General features: G+C 38.1%; 1 long non-coding RNA gene across 8 annotated transcripts in view; it reads left to right on the top strand.

Moving 5' to 3' along the window:
* The window catches only part of LOC148044514 (uncharacterized), a 127,508-nt gene extending 112,596 nt beyond the window's left edge, over window positions 1-14,912 (top strand). For 2 of the 8 annotated variants that reach the window (XR_015697241.1, XR_015697238.1), the window contains exons 6-8: window positions 881-966; window positions 5,444-6,278; window positions 7,100-12,532. This is a non-coding gene — a long non-coding RNA (uncharacterized LOC148044514). Of the gene's footprint in view, window positions 1-880; window positions 967-5,443; window positions 6,348-7,099; window positions 12,533-14,893 lie in introns of those variants that run through there. The other 6 variants (XR_015697237.1, XR_015697240.1, XR_015697239.1 and 3 more) reach the window with 6 other exon arrangements.
* Window positions 14,913-15,419: the final 507 nt, after the last annotated feature.

Genomic DNA, 15,419 nt, shown 5'->3' with positions numbered 1-15,419 from the left:
AACCCAGAAATAATAACAATTACTTTAATATTTTGGTACCTAACAGAGCAAGTTAAGTTTAGGTTACTCTGACATGTACAATTACACTGCTGGCCTGCATAACAAAAATGAGGACAAAGAGACATTTGTCCTCTCCACGTTCTGTGAAACTGTTTCTTTGTGTACTTCTGGACAAAGCTACTCCCTGGTGCAAGGAGTGAGGAGGGATAGGGAGCAAGCAGCTGATGTACATTCCAGCTCAGTTCATGGACACGGTAGCTAACCAGAGGGAACTTTGGATCCATTAGATCAGTGTTTCTCAATATCAGCACCTTTAAGGTTTATGGATTTCAGGTCCCCAAAATTCCCGGCTGAAGAATCCTGGGAGTTGACATTCATACATTTTAAACTTGCTGAGATGGAGAAAATGCATTAGATTCTAAGCTATTTTAGCCAGACTCGCCCCTAGGCATATGTCTGGAAGCTTTCTGGCCACTGGAATTTCCTGACCTCAGAGAAAAAGCTAATCTCATCACTGACAAGGAAGAAGGATCTGATCAGGTTTCTTCCTCCAAGGATAGTATTTTCTTTCTGGCCACAAAGGCAGACACCATCGTATCTTAACGGTCCCTGGGATGCCACTTCGTATTGGAACCATACTTCTTTTGCTTATCATATATGCACCTTGTTCTTTCATGCAAACTTTATTAAGGTAAATTTACAGTTTTGACATTTTGTGTTGTCATGTTTGAATAGAATCTAAGCCATGCACGACTCCCAAGAAATATTTCAAAATGTCTTTGTGGCTGGTCATTTATGAGACTTAATGATAAAGCGTTTCTTCGAACTATTCCAAATTCATAATTGCATTACTTCTGATTTTCATTTTAACCCCTTGCAGATACTTCGCAAAAATGAGAAGGAGTTTCTACCAACAGATGTATGGCTGTAACTCTGATGAAACATTGGTTAGAAACGTCATGAGAGGTACATTGGAAGTTTTGCAAGCACAGGTTTATTCATACTTATGGAGTCAAGTGGATGTAATTTGATTAAGTTCCAATTTCTGTTTCATGTTTTTTGTAATTTTACTGCGGTTATGAGTTTGCCTAAAGTTCTGCTAAAACACGATTGATCCAGCAGATAGACTAATTTCAGTACGAGAATCCTAAAAAGCTTTCAATTCTGCTGAAATCAGTTGGACTTAATTTTGGCTAGAACAAATTATTCTCACCTAATGCGCATATTGTATTAAATAACAAAAAAACAAATCAGATAATGTCCTGATACCGGTAGTGATTTATGACATCATTATTCTGCTCTGATTATGTAACATTAGCAAACTATTTATTATATTAAAATAATGAAAACACATTTAAATAAACTAACAATATTCATTCTGACCTTCAGCCTCCTATGTAAAAATACAGATTGTTTCTAATTAACAGGCTTAAATATGCCACTCGGCATAACTGTTAAATATTCTGTACCGTACAGCATTCCTGTTTTCAATTTAGGTCAAACTATCAGGATGATGAAAAGAATCGAAGAGGGAAGATGAGATGCTCTATTTCACATATACGCCCTCTGGAAGGGCTGGCAAAGGCAACCACTTAAATTAAGCTCAGGTCATCAGACAAGATATTTAATCTATTCCTAAGACAGACAACTTCTACAGCTGAAATCCCCATGGCCTTTAAAGCAACACAATGAACTACTTTGTCGTGTTCTCCTGTCAAGTCATGTTAGGTTTCTTGGTTTTTAGAAGTGATATTTCATGTACTCTTATGAGCAAATTGCTCAGAGCAAGGAAAAGTGTTTTGGTTTATTTATGACCTACTAACCTTAAATAAAGAAAAAGAAGAGGTTTCAGCCAATGTGAATGTTCTCAGAAGCCTGGAGATACGAAAGGTACATAAAATAAATCTGGCATTTGTGGCACAGACTAGCAAAAGGCACACATGGCCAATCCACAGGGTTTCTTTAAAAAAGAAGATGGGAACCAGATGATGGAAGAAGTAGGGGTGAAAGTCACTCTTAACCAATAAATAATAGAAAATGCAGACTATAGAACTGAAAGTTTAGAAGCAAGCAGGGATTTTCAGATTGTATTCAAGGTGAGAAATAAACAGAAGAATGGATACTGAGCTTTCAAGTATGTTATTAGTAAAAAGAAATGGAAATGAAAAGCAGCCAGCTCTATTGTTAGGCAATATAATCTCAAGAACGACAACTAAGGAACTCATTTGTCTGATTGATATCATGGAAGTAAAATAATAAACTGGGGGAGAAACTATGGGAAAAAGAAAATAAATATAAATATAGAAAAGAAGAATATAATACCAATAGCACTTAGGCTTATATGCCAGCCTGTAGTGCTTTACAGCTCTCTCTGAGAAGTTTACAAATGGCGCTCTGCACGGCTGGAGAGGCGGGTTGTGCGAGCAGCTGTTCCACTCCCGCTCGCGCGCCTCCCAGCCTCACGATGCCCTGGCCCAGCTCTCCCTGCAGAGCCAGGGCACCTCCGCTGCCACCGCCATCCCAGCATGGCTTTTTCGGCGGCTTCCAAACCGAGTCTTCCGGCAGTGGCTGCTCTGGGCATATGCTCTATGGTTCTACGCTCTGGGAGTACGCTCTGCCGGCAGCTGGCCCACAAAACAATAGAGTGTATGCCTAGAGCGGCCACTGCTGGAAGACTCAGTTTGGAAGCCGCCGAAAAAGCCATGCTGGGATGGCAGCAGTGACAGCGGAGGGAGGGAGAGCTGGACTAGAGCATCGTGAGACTGGGAGGCGTGCGAGTGGGAGCGGAACAGCTGCTCGTGCAACCCCCCCTCTCCAGCTGTGCAGAGTGCCATTCACTGCCATTTTGAAGGTTCCAAGCCGCGAGAGCTGGGTGGCGACGAACAGGCGCTCACATAGCAATATAGCAATAGCAATAGCAATAGCAGTAGACTTATATACCGCTTCATAGGCCTTTCAGGCCTCTCTAAGCGGTTTACAGAGAGTCAGCATATTGCCCCCAACAATCTGGGTCCTCATTTTACCCACCTCGGAAGGATGGAAGGCTGAGTCAACCCTGAGCCGGTGAGATTTGAACCGCTGACCTGCTGATCTAGCAGTAGCCTGCAGTGCTGCATTTAACCACTGCGCCACCTTGGCTCTTCAAGCTCACATGGCTTGGCGATGCCCCTAGGTCAGTGAATGGCACTGTGCCTATTGTCCAGGGGGCTTATTTGCGGGGGAGGACTTATAAAATGTGGCAAGGCCTTAGTTTCAGGACAGGTCTTATTTTCGGGGCAACATGGTACCAATATATGTGCATATATGGATGGTTTCCAGATTGAATTTAAATCTGTATCAAATTTGCAATTATTTTAGACATCAAAGCATACTCCCAGAAATTGTCTAGGGATTCTTCCATTGAAGAGATCAGGTAAACTTTCCAGAAAGAGCAGTGTAATGTCCTTGGAACAATTATACGTCATGTTAATTCAGTATACCAAAGAAGAAAAAGTGTATTAAATATTCATAAATTGAAATGGGAATTCGGTTAAGAATTGTTTCATTCTAGCTCAATCATTTACAAAATTGTTGAGTATTATGACATTGCCAAGTATGAAAGAATTATTGTCAGGTGGCAAGCCCATTGCCTTCAAATTTACATCTGCCTTGGACATAATTAGCCGAATAAAATAACAGAGTTGGAAGGGACCTTGCAGGTTTTCTAGTCCAATCCCAGCTCAGGCAGGAAACCCTATACCAGGGCTGCCAAACTCCCAGCCCAGGGGCCAGATGTGTCACGCCCACACCTGGTTTAGTGAAGGGGGGGGGAGTCCCAATATGTCACATGACAACATGAGTTTGACATCCCTGCCCTGTAACATTTCAGATAAATGATTGTCCAATCTCTACTTTAAAATTTCCAGTGTTGGGGCATTCACAACTTCTGGAGGCAAGGTGTTCCACTGATTAATTGTTCTAACTGTCAGAAAAATTCTCCTTGATTAGTTTCCATCCATTGCTTCTTTGTCCTACCATCAGGTGCTTTAGAGATTAGTTTGACTCTCTCTTCTTTGTGGCAACTCCTGAGATACTGGAACTCTACTATCATGTCACATCTAGTCCTTCTTTTCATTAAACTAGACATACCCACTTCCTGCAACCGTTCTTTATATGTTTTAGCCTCCAGCCCTTAGGCAATAATACTGTAAAATATTTATTGCAAAAATATACAGTATATATAAGAATAAATGCACGAGTATTACAAGAGTTACGGATGTCAATTTGGAGCCAGTATTGTAATAGTAGTGTTATTTTTTATATCTAACAATGGGCTATACTTATAATTTTGAGTTTACGTTTGATTTATTTTATTTTAATAAAGAGACACATTGCTCTGATGTAATATTTTTCTTCAGGGATTTATGGATATTTTTCTCTGGGTTTTTAAATCCCCAAACAGGGAAAATTTAGATTTTTCTGAGCATTAAATATAGTGCAGTGGTGCTTTTTGAGAATTCCTCAGTAGATGGATTTGATAATAAGATAAGAAGACAGGCTTAAGATACAGAAGGATCTTGACAAACTTGAACATTGGGCACTCTCTAATAAAATGAAATTCAATGGTGAAAAGAGTTAAGGTTCTACATTTAGGCAAGAAAAACGAAATGCACAGGTACAGTATAGGTGGAACCTTGCTCAACAGTAGTAACTGTGAGAGGGATCTTGGAGTCCTAGTGGACAAGCATTTAAATAGGAGCCAGCAGTGTGCAGCAGCTGCCAAAAAAGCCAACACAGTTCTAGGCTGCATCAACAGAGGGAGAGAATCAAGATCACGTGAAGGGTTAATACCACTTTATAATTCCTTGGTAAGCCCACACTTGGAATATTTGCATCCAGTTTTGGTCGCCACAATGTAGAAAAGATGTGGAGACTCTAAAAAGAGTGCAGAGAAGAGCAACAAAGATGATTAGGGAGACTAAAACATATGAAGAACGGTTGTAGGAACTGGGTATGTCTAGTTTAATAAAAAGAAGGAGTAGGGGAGGCATGATAGCAGTCTTCCAATATCTCAGGGGTTGCCCCAAAGAAGAGGGAGTCAAACTATTCTCCAAAGTACCTAAGGGCAGAACAAGAAGCAATGGGTGGAAACTAATCAAGGAGAAAAGCTACTTAGAACTGAGGAGAAATTTCCTGACAGTGAGAACAATTAATCAGTGGAACAGAAATTGCCTCCAGAAGTTGTGAATGCCCAAACACTGGAAGTCTTTAAGAAGATGTTGGATAGCCATTTGTCTGGAACAGTATAGGGTTTCCTGCCTAGGCAGGGGGTTGGACTAGAAGACCTCCAAGGTCCCTTCCAACTCTGCTACTGTATTGTATTGTTATGGAAACAGTAGTTTTTAAGCAGAGTTAGTCTACCAAATTGAAAATAATGTCTTTTTTAAATTTTCCTTCACTTTAGACATTTAAGGATGGATACTGTGAAGTCTTTGGAATTCTGCTTCTTCTGGTTGCTTCAGTGAACATTCAACGCTGTCGGTGAGTTTGGGATTAAAGTGAAAACCATCGACCGTTGATTGTACCCTCCAGCTAACCATCCTCCTCATTGCTTCATGCTTTCAGAATTTCACTGAAGATAGCCATAAAGCCAACACCCAAGATGGTTTGTTTGCGTCCTCCCTTGCAGAATTTCACTTTGGTCTACACACAAAAAAAAGGTCACAATCAACATTCATTGCTGTCGGTGGGTTTAACTTTGTGGACAAGCTCACTGAACAATGAATGCAACTGTGGCCCCACTTTTTACAGTCACAGCCAAGACGAATATTGCTTTTGGATCTAGCACCTGAAGTGGATAATATGACTGAAAGCTTTGGATCGAGAGAGCTGTGTGTTTAAAGTATTTGTTTTTGTTTGTCTGACAAAGTTAGGGAGTCAGGAAATGCAAAATGCTATACGTGGCATTTCACTATGATATAACAAAAAAGTCTGTTCTTTTTCTCTACTAATTGTTAGCCGGATTACAGTTTCTCCAAACAAGAAAAGAAAACATGTCAACTTGAGGGATAAAATGAATTTATCCAACTTTGATATGATTAAACTCAGTAAGTCTCATAGACCAAATGATTATTGCTAAAATCAAATTTTCATTTCTTTTCAGTTTCTTGCAAAAAGTCCAAACGTTGTTTCCAAGAAGAAATAAAAAATTGTTGAAATATTTTATTTAATCAAGGCTGTCAATTTAGCCATCTCCACCAATTCTATGAGCTTCTACCATTCTTCCATTGTAGATATTTGTAAGTCTTTTAACTTCAGCATATAAATGTCTTGTCATTATCATATATAAAAAACAAAATTCCATAAAATGTTTTTCATTTGTTTGTTTATTAAAGAAACCAAAAGGAAAGCTTCTGGTTTCAATTATATACATTGAATTTTAAAATCTTCTGCATCAAAATACATATCTAATCCCAATATTTTCTATTTTAGTTACATGTCCAAAGATGAAAAAACATTCCCTCAGCTTGATTACATTCCTGACAAATACTTGAAATTCCATTATGCATTTTTACAATTTATCTGGGGTCATGTATCAACTATACATCATTTTATAAAAATTCTATTTAAGATTATAATTCAATGTAAACCTCACCCTTTCACTCTCCAACTGTGTATTATATCCCAACATTTTTGCCCATTTGAACATACGATCCTTACATTATATAGCCTGTATTTCCATTTTTAATGAAAGTTTGTTCATCTTATCAATCATATGATCATCATTTGTACAGAGCTGTGCAACAAACTCAGTTTTATCCTTTTTAAATTCATAATCCTTCTTATTTCATTATTTCCTTTAGCTGAAGATAAAGAACCCAATGACATGTAAGCCTTCTCTTGTTTTTAGGTACAACGCTCCTTGGGAAAAATTCAGAAAATCAGATCAGTTCATCATTTTTGTTTAATTATCATCTCCCTCCTAAAAACACTTAGACTGAGAATCATTAAGGGTATTCAAGAGACTATTTTGCCTTACACGTATTTCAAATTCTAATATGGCACAACTAATAAAATAATTTTTGATGTTTACCTTCACTTTAACATTGTTGTACCACAGATAATCATGCCATTCAAATCTTAATCCAAAACCCTCCTGTTTCTAAGTCATCACTCTTTCATCCAAACTGAACAGTGAGTACCAATAAAAGAGAATATTTGTAACTCGGGGTTAAAATAAGGGGACAGACTTGCAGAAATGAGTTCTCAAGGAAACAGAAAGGAAGATGTTTTTAGAACCTTGGAGTTTTGGATTCTCCATATTGCACTACGACAAAATATTATTTACATTTTGTTCTATAACTGCATCCTTTTTGCAATTCACAGATCAACTTTCATGTACTAGGCATCAAAAGTTTGCATCTGCATATGTTATTCTAATTTCTATTGAATATTTTGTTTCAATAATATAGATTCCCCATTTTCCAACAGCTAGTTTCTTTTTCATTAGAGTATCGACAACAATATACCCTTGCCAAAAGACTTTTTTTCTTTTAAAAAAAAAAAAACCCCTAGGAGATCTTTTTGTTCTTGTAAGATTCAAAGCAATACTTTCCAAGTGAATACAAGAAATTAGCACACAAGATAGTTAATTTCAGAACATAACACACATGATTTTAATTACTGCGAAAATAACCTACAGTACACTGATGCAGTTGCAATTATTTTTAATTATCTCTTCTTTATCGTAGTAAAGGAATCAAAAGCAGGCAGTGAGACGTCTTAAGAAAAGGGACGTTTGCATAGCTAAGTGAATATCAGATTGAAATACTGATATTTGGTAGTAGTTCAATTTCTAGAAGGAAAATTCTGGGTATAAAGATTGTTAGGGATTTTAAAAAATATGTTTTTTTTAAAAAAAAAGAATGCTTATTTTTTCTTTGTTCTGCCATTTCATCTGACCAACTAAATATTTAAAATATTACCCTTTCAAGTGATTTTAAGTCTCAAGCTGCGTTGTATTCCCTGCAATATATGACAGCATTAAAATGAAATACTCATCCTTGTGGAACAAAGAGACGGGACAACCTGCCCTTAGAGCTGCTGGGAATGTCTTTACAATTTCTCAACACAATTTATTTTTTACTCTCTCTGCCAGAGGACTCAGCAGCAATTGTCATTTGCACTGTGGGCACTTCAGCAAGGGACAGACCATCTGTACACAGACTAACCACATGCAATTCCGAGGACCTTTGGAAAGTTCAAGTTACCCCCGAAGCAGCAAAATAACATTCAGAATCAGTGCCAAAAGGCAATACCTGCTTCGAAGCCATCTCCATTTTGTCCTGAAGGAGGGGCGGTGGGGGGGGGACGGGACGGACGGACAACGGGATTATTTTTTTGATAGAGTGAAATAAATAATTGAGAGATAATTTTCACAGTGTGAAAAAAGTTTGAAAAGTGGACTCTGAACAAGATGGCAGATGTTGAATTTCAGCTTGAACTCCACAGGTAGGCTTGTGGCATTTCAACCTACGGATCCACAGTAATGTCAGAACAACATAATAATTCCAGATTTAGAATCTTTAGAGGAAGTTATGTAAAAGAAATTTGCCAAAGGTGTGAACAGACATTAAAAGGGGGGACAATCCAGGAAAGGCTTTGATTGATACAGCAGTATTGGGGGAGGCCTGCGTATTTTATTGGTTCTTTGCTCATATGAAATATAAAGAGCCGAGGTGGCGCAGTGGTTAAATGCAGTACTGCAGGCCACTTCAGCTGACTGTTATCTGCAGTTCAGCGGTTCAAATCTCACCGGTTCAGGGTTGACTCAGCCTTCCATCCTTCCGAGGTGGGTGAAATGAGGACCCAGACTGTGGGGACGATATGCTGACTCTGTAAACTGCTTAGAGAGGGCTGAAAGCCCTATGAAGCGGTATATAAGTCTAATTGCTATTGCTATAAAGGCCACTTCAATCAAGAAATACTTCCAAGAAAGCATGAAGAAAGCAGATGCTCTAATTCAGTGTTTCTCAACCTTGTCAACTTGAAGATGTCTGGACTTCAACTCCCTTCAAACACTGCTCTAATTGCTTGGCATTAAAATTTGGGGTACATGATCGCTAAACTGGAATTTACAGCCATTGTTACACCACCCTAAAAATATGGTTATTTTGTTCACAAGTTATCTTAGACATGGTTTTCTCCAATTTTCGAATTATATGGTGTATGAATACATAGTCCTGAACCTACCCACAAAGACCATTACTGACTATTCCCAAAATTGAGGTGTTCTGAGAAATGAAAGTCTATTTTTAGTAGAACTTGAAAGCACCCATCTAAATCTGTACACAGTAACATTAGCCATTACACCAAAGGTTCTCGTCCAGTAACCTGTTTTCCACAGTGATCAATCACATTTTTCTAGGAAACTCATTGTGATTGTAGGTTGAATACTATGTGAATTCATTGTATGGATAGAAATTCAGCATTATCCTTGATTACAGAAAGCAGAAAGTATGATGCGGTCCTCGTGAGAATCATTTTGTTAAAGGCTAGCTAAGTCACATTCCTACAAGATAGCAAAAGGCGTCTCATAAAGAAAGATTGAATACTTTTAAGTACAGGAAATTCATTGTGTAAATTAGATTTCTTCCAAATCATGCAGAAGTCAATGAAAACACTATTACTCGATGAAGCCGTGAAACTGTTGTACACCATCATCACACAAAAAAACTTGTGCTTTTCTGCCCATGGGGACTCACGCAGATCATCACTTTATTCTAGGTTATCTTAACTGCAAAATTCTTATTAGGAGCAAGGAAATATGCACTGTCCATTTAGATGGATAAAGGAAATGTTCACCCACAGACCAAATGCAATTTCCTGAAACGCTACATTGCAAATAAAAGTATAGTCAATAATTTTGGGGTTGCTGTTAGTATACTACTATATGCTGAATATTGGTTTTATGATTTGGGTGTAAAATCGATCAATTCCAGAATAGTGTTGTTGTTTTTTCAAAAACTGATAGGGAAGATTCTTGATATTAACAAATAATAATTCCTTAAAATGTTCATTGTTGTTTATAAGCCCCAAATTCTAATTTGGGAATACAATTCCTTCCAAAACAGTCTGTTGAATTTGCTGGGTGTAAATTGTCTGAAACACATGGAGGATAATATATGCATTTATTCTATAGTTCTTATTGGTTATCTATATCTCAGAAAACGCATACTAAAAATTAGCCATTGTTAGCGTAGAGAATAATATCCATGTGGAGAGTTTCTCAAGATACTGGCTTCCTTCCTGACATTTTTTTTTCCTTTATGCTTGCCTAAAACAAATACAACTTAGCTAGAATTATTCCAAATCAGTGACCTAGAAGTTGTGCAATTAAGTGCCTTCGGCTTTTGTGAAAACGTGTTGAACAAATCATCTTTTGAAAAACTGACTAAAAATATCTATATTTAGCTTTATGGACATCCAAAGGACCTTGCTGCTTTCATGAAAACGATGAAAGCATATTGCTACAATTTATGCTCTTTTGGGGTACATGTATAACACCATAATGCATCAAACAGCGAAGGAGCTTATGCTACAATGCCATGGCACCGTTTTTTGCCTTCTGATTCCCATCGTTAGTTTTGCAAATTCCATTACTTCATCTACTTTGTTATAGTGATAATAACAAAGTAATGCATACAAAAATGCAATTAGCAAATTCAACTTTCAGTGTTTTATAAATTACTAACTGGTCAGTGTTACATAAATATTAACAAACCATATTTCCTCAACAGTTAAAAATATGATCTGCCTGCCTAAAATGGCTTGAAGGTTGCATCATTTATAAAACAATATAAGAAACCTGTGTCGGAGTTTTCTCAAAAAGATGCTGAAAATGAGGAAATCCAGAAGGACCAACGGCACTACATCATCTAAGTAACAATGCTTGGGGTGAATTAATTGCCAAGAAGCATTCTGAGGTAAATTAAGGTTAATATTATGCTCTGCAAATTTTATAAAGTGCTGCAACAGAGCTTAACAAATTCAAAGAGAAGCACATTCTAAAATTCTCAGTTAATTTATAAGCCAAGCTAAATAATAAAGCTTGGGAGTGAAAGAAATTCACATTTTCAACAGGGTGTTGTACTCTATGCATGAAAATTTCAAAGTGTGATTCTGCCAAATAAAGTTGTTTAGTACCAATAATTTACTGAAAATAATATGAATGAATTAAAAAAAAGCCTTTGCAATACAGTTTAGCTCCAAAATTCAGTTCACATTAATATTTACTGTATCTTGTTCCAGTTCTGTAAGGATATTCTGGATTATCTATCTAGGTTTTGCTTCCTTTATGTCAAAGTTAAAGATACATTTACTGACTGAGAAATCATCTAGAGATTACTATACTGAGATTTTTAAAAAAAATCAGAATACAACTTTAAAATCTCATAATCTAGACCAGGGGTGACACACTCAAAACCCAGGGACTGGATCCAGCCCATGAGGTACCTAGATCTGGGAACACTGAAGGACCATCCTGTGGTGCTTCTGCCAATGAAAACGGGCTCCTGAGCTCCATTTTCAGTTGCCATGGCCTCCTGCAACCTTCTGCCAGTGAAAATGACATTTGGGAAGGCCTCCAATAGCTTACCATGGCTGTTGGAGCCACTTCAGCTCCAAACACACGTGTGAAGTGACATTAGCTTATGAGAAAGTGTCATTGTGCCCTTTTGCTTAGAAGCAAAACTGATGTATCCAAGCCTCAAATGAAGTGAAATGTCCCTTTGAGGACATACCAGCCTCACATCTACATTTGGATATGAGACTCTAATTAGGATAGGATCCTATCCCTTTTTTGGGAAGGACCGTGATATAAAATCTCACTAAAATGTTCACAACTGGAGTTAAGAGTCTGTTACTGCAACCAACAATTAATTCATCAAGTCAGTGTCACAGATTGAGCTGTACTATCCACTATTTCTTAACAAAGAAGACTCAGAACTCTGTGGGAGTTTCACATTCCATAAAAAATAATTTTTAACAAATGTTTCTAGGACTCTCCTGTCCAGGAATTACTTTAGATAAAAAATATTGTATTGCTCAATGTCTTTTTAACATCTAAAAGCCAGTAACTTGCTATACTTCTCATCATGTTTCCAGGATTATTGCCTAATATGATTCAATAAACATTCTGTTTTGAAAATATGAAGTTTGTTCATTCATAACCCACTTAGACTCTATGACTTGTACTTAGCCTATTACCAAATTGAAAGCAAGAAAAAAAATGAAGCTATCTAACTCGCTCCTTGCTAATTGTGGTCCTTTTTATGCTATTGGTGTTTTGTTTGTTTTTTAATTTTATTTTATTTTATCAATTTCATATATACATTCACAATTATATGATCTCATAACTGTTATTAATAATATGTATTTATAACAATTTTCCCTACTGTTAACAATATACTTGAAGATTGCTTTTTTAACATCCCATAGATCCATCTTATCTTACAACGGTCCTACTTCTTCTTCCCTCCCTCCCTCTTTCCTTCCCTCGTTTCTTCTCTCCTACTCCCCTTCCTTCCCTCCTTCCTTCCCTCCCTCCTTCCCCCTTCCCTCCTTCTCTTCTTCTCTCCTTCCTTCCCTCCTTCCTTCCTTCCCTCCTTTCTTCTCTCCTTCTCTCCTTCCTTTCCCCCTTCCTTTCCTCCTTCCTTCCCCCCTTCCTTCTCTCCTACATTCCCTCCTTCCTTCTCTCCTTCTCTCCTTCCTTCCCTCCTTTCTTCTCTCCTTCTCTCCTTCCTTCCCTGGTATTTTATGTTACTTGCCTAGAGAAGTGGGAGGGGACATATGCTTGTACCTTTAAAAGTTCTTAATTAATTCTATTTACTTCTGAACATTCAAGTAGATCTCTTCTTTAACTATGGAAAGCCGTCTTTACAGAATTGCTGAATGAACTGAGAATATTTCAGCCTGAAGTAAACACACCGGGGAATTCAACGGAAGCGAAGGGAGGGAGTGACAAAATCCTGACATTGCCAATAACAGCCTTGTCAGAATTACAGTCTTGCAGCCATTAATTTCTCCCAACTTGTCTTTATAATGAAGCTTGAACATTTCTCTGTAGGAGCCCATGAGTGTGACGAGAGCTGACTCTGAGCCAGATTTTGTGCTTCAGATGCCAACGATCACATTTTTTAGACATATAAACCAATAAAGCTCAAAAAAAAAAAAAAGAAACATCAACGCTATCCTTTTCTCCCAAGCTGGAAAAGATTCAGTAGCACAAAAAGGATCAACTTTGTGAAATCTTTGTCAAAGGAAAAAGAATTATCTTGAGTTAATTTATCATTTAGAGGAAAGAAAAAAGACTAAATTAACTACTTTAAAATCACACACACACCCCTATTATAATGATGAGGGAAAGGAACTACAAATCCCATCACTTCTGGCTACAGGAGATGGCACAGGTGGTTGCCCCAAATGTCAATAACACCATCTGATGTGTAAATCATTTTAATTATCAAGTACAATCAGTGCTAATTGATGCATTTCTGCTGAAATAAGGCACAATGGCATACTCCCTCCTACAGAATGATTTTAACCTTAACTACCTCTGGCTATGCAGACAATTGCAGGTGGAACTAAGACAGGTGTGGTCTTGAGTAGCTCCAAAAGGAGTTACAAAACAGACAACGATCTATCAGCTGAGCCTTGGTTAGTATCACTTGGGGTCAACTGGGGCCATAATCCTGGCTAAGAAAGAAAGTCTCCATGTTGATAAGACTACCTCGGTACACCCACGTTACACCTATCCTCCGCGAGCTGCACTGGCTGCCTATTGGTCTCCGGATACGCTTCAAGGTGCTAGTCGTCACTTATAAAGCCCTTCATGGTATTGGATCTGGGTACTTGAGAGACCGCCTGCTGCCAATTACCTCCCAAAGACCCATTAGATCTCACAGGGCTGGCCTCCTCCGGGTGCCATCTACCAGCCAATGCCACCTGGCTATTACCCGGGGGAGGGCCTTCTCTGTGGCAGCTCCGGCCCTTTGGAACGAGCTCCCTGCAGAGATTCGGACCCTCACCTCTCTCCAGGCCTTCCGGAAAGCCGTCAAAACCTGGCTGTGCCGGCAGGCCTGGGGTTGATGAGTTCCCCTCCCCTCTCGACTTGTATGGTTGTATGATTCTTGTTTATTTTAATCATGTGTATTGTGTTTTATGTTCCCTTTTCCCCCCTTTGAGTTGTTCGCTGCCCTGAGTCCCTCCCGGAGAAGGGCGGCATACAAATAAACTAAATCTTAATCTTAAATCTTACCTCCTCTCTTGCAATTCATATAAGGAAAAGAAGGAGCCTAACTAGAATATACAGATATTTAACCATGATTTGTTGCATTAATTTTCTGTGACACACTGATCACACCGAGGGGGTTTGCATGTGCAAGGCTAACTTTGGGTTGTAGCCCAGTGTATCATATGACTATAGCCATGTTTCTTAATCTTAGCAGCTTTAAGATGAGTGGACTGCAACTCCCAGAATTCCACAGCCAGCTTTGCTGGCTGTGGAATTCTGGGAGTTGAAGTCCACCCATCTTAAAGCTGCTAAAGTTAAGAAACAGTGGACTATATTCTAAGGATAACATGCAATTAAACTTTAACACTGAAAATGAGTACAAAGGACATAGTCAAATGTCAAAGCTTTTTATCGGGTCAAAGGAAATAGTATTGTACTATGTCTTGCTGGTGAGAAGAAGCATATGATATACTCAGAACTTGTCTTGTCTTTACCTGGTCAGAGAGAATATATAACTATATATACACAGGGTTTCCAAGCCTAAATTAAAAAAAAAAAAACGTTCTGTGCAACTGTTTCTGTGTTGAAAATGAAAACGTCATAAAATTCTGCTTTATTTAGATAAACTATTTTGGATTCAAGCAATATAGCCCCAAGATTCAGCGTATGAGACCAAGGGGACCCAGATAGTCTTGACAACAACACACTTAAAACATGACAGATGTTCATTGCTCTGGGTTCGTATCATTTTTCTTTATTCATTGCATAAAACCTCAAACATATGAAGTCATGGTAGCTCAATGACTGATCAGATGTATGGGAATAACCATACTTACTCAAAAGAAAGATGACACAGGATTTTTCATTCCAGTCCTGCTCTATCCCATCTACCAAGGAAAGCTAATATTCTTTATTTGTCATACTCTAATTTCTCAGCGAATTGAAGACTAGTCTTCCATTTCAAATAGGGTTTCCATAACTGGATCTAAAAATCTCGATAATATTACTATAAATAGATACAGAAGCTGGCATGTGAGATTTAGCAATAGCAATAGCAATAGCAGTTAGATTTATATACCGCTTCATAGGGCTTTCAGCCCTCTCTAAGCGGTTTACAGAGTCAGCATATTGCCCCCAACAACAATCC

This window comes from Thamnophis sirtalis, unplaced genomic scaffold (genome assembly GCF_051295495.1).
Source record: "Thamnophis sirtalis isolate CommonGarterSnake01/CBP01778 unplaced genomic scaffold, rThaSir2_p1.2 scaffold_7, whole genome shotgun sequence".
NCBI lineage: Eukaryota > Metazoa > Chordata > Lepidosauria > Squamata > Natricidae > Thamnophis > Thamnophis sirtalis.
Note: the sequence above shows the minus strand (reverse complement) of the source record. Positions and strands in the feature narration are given on the sequence as shown.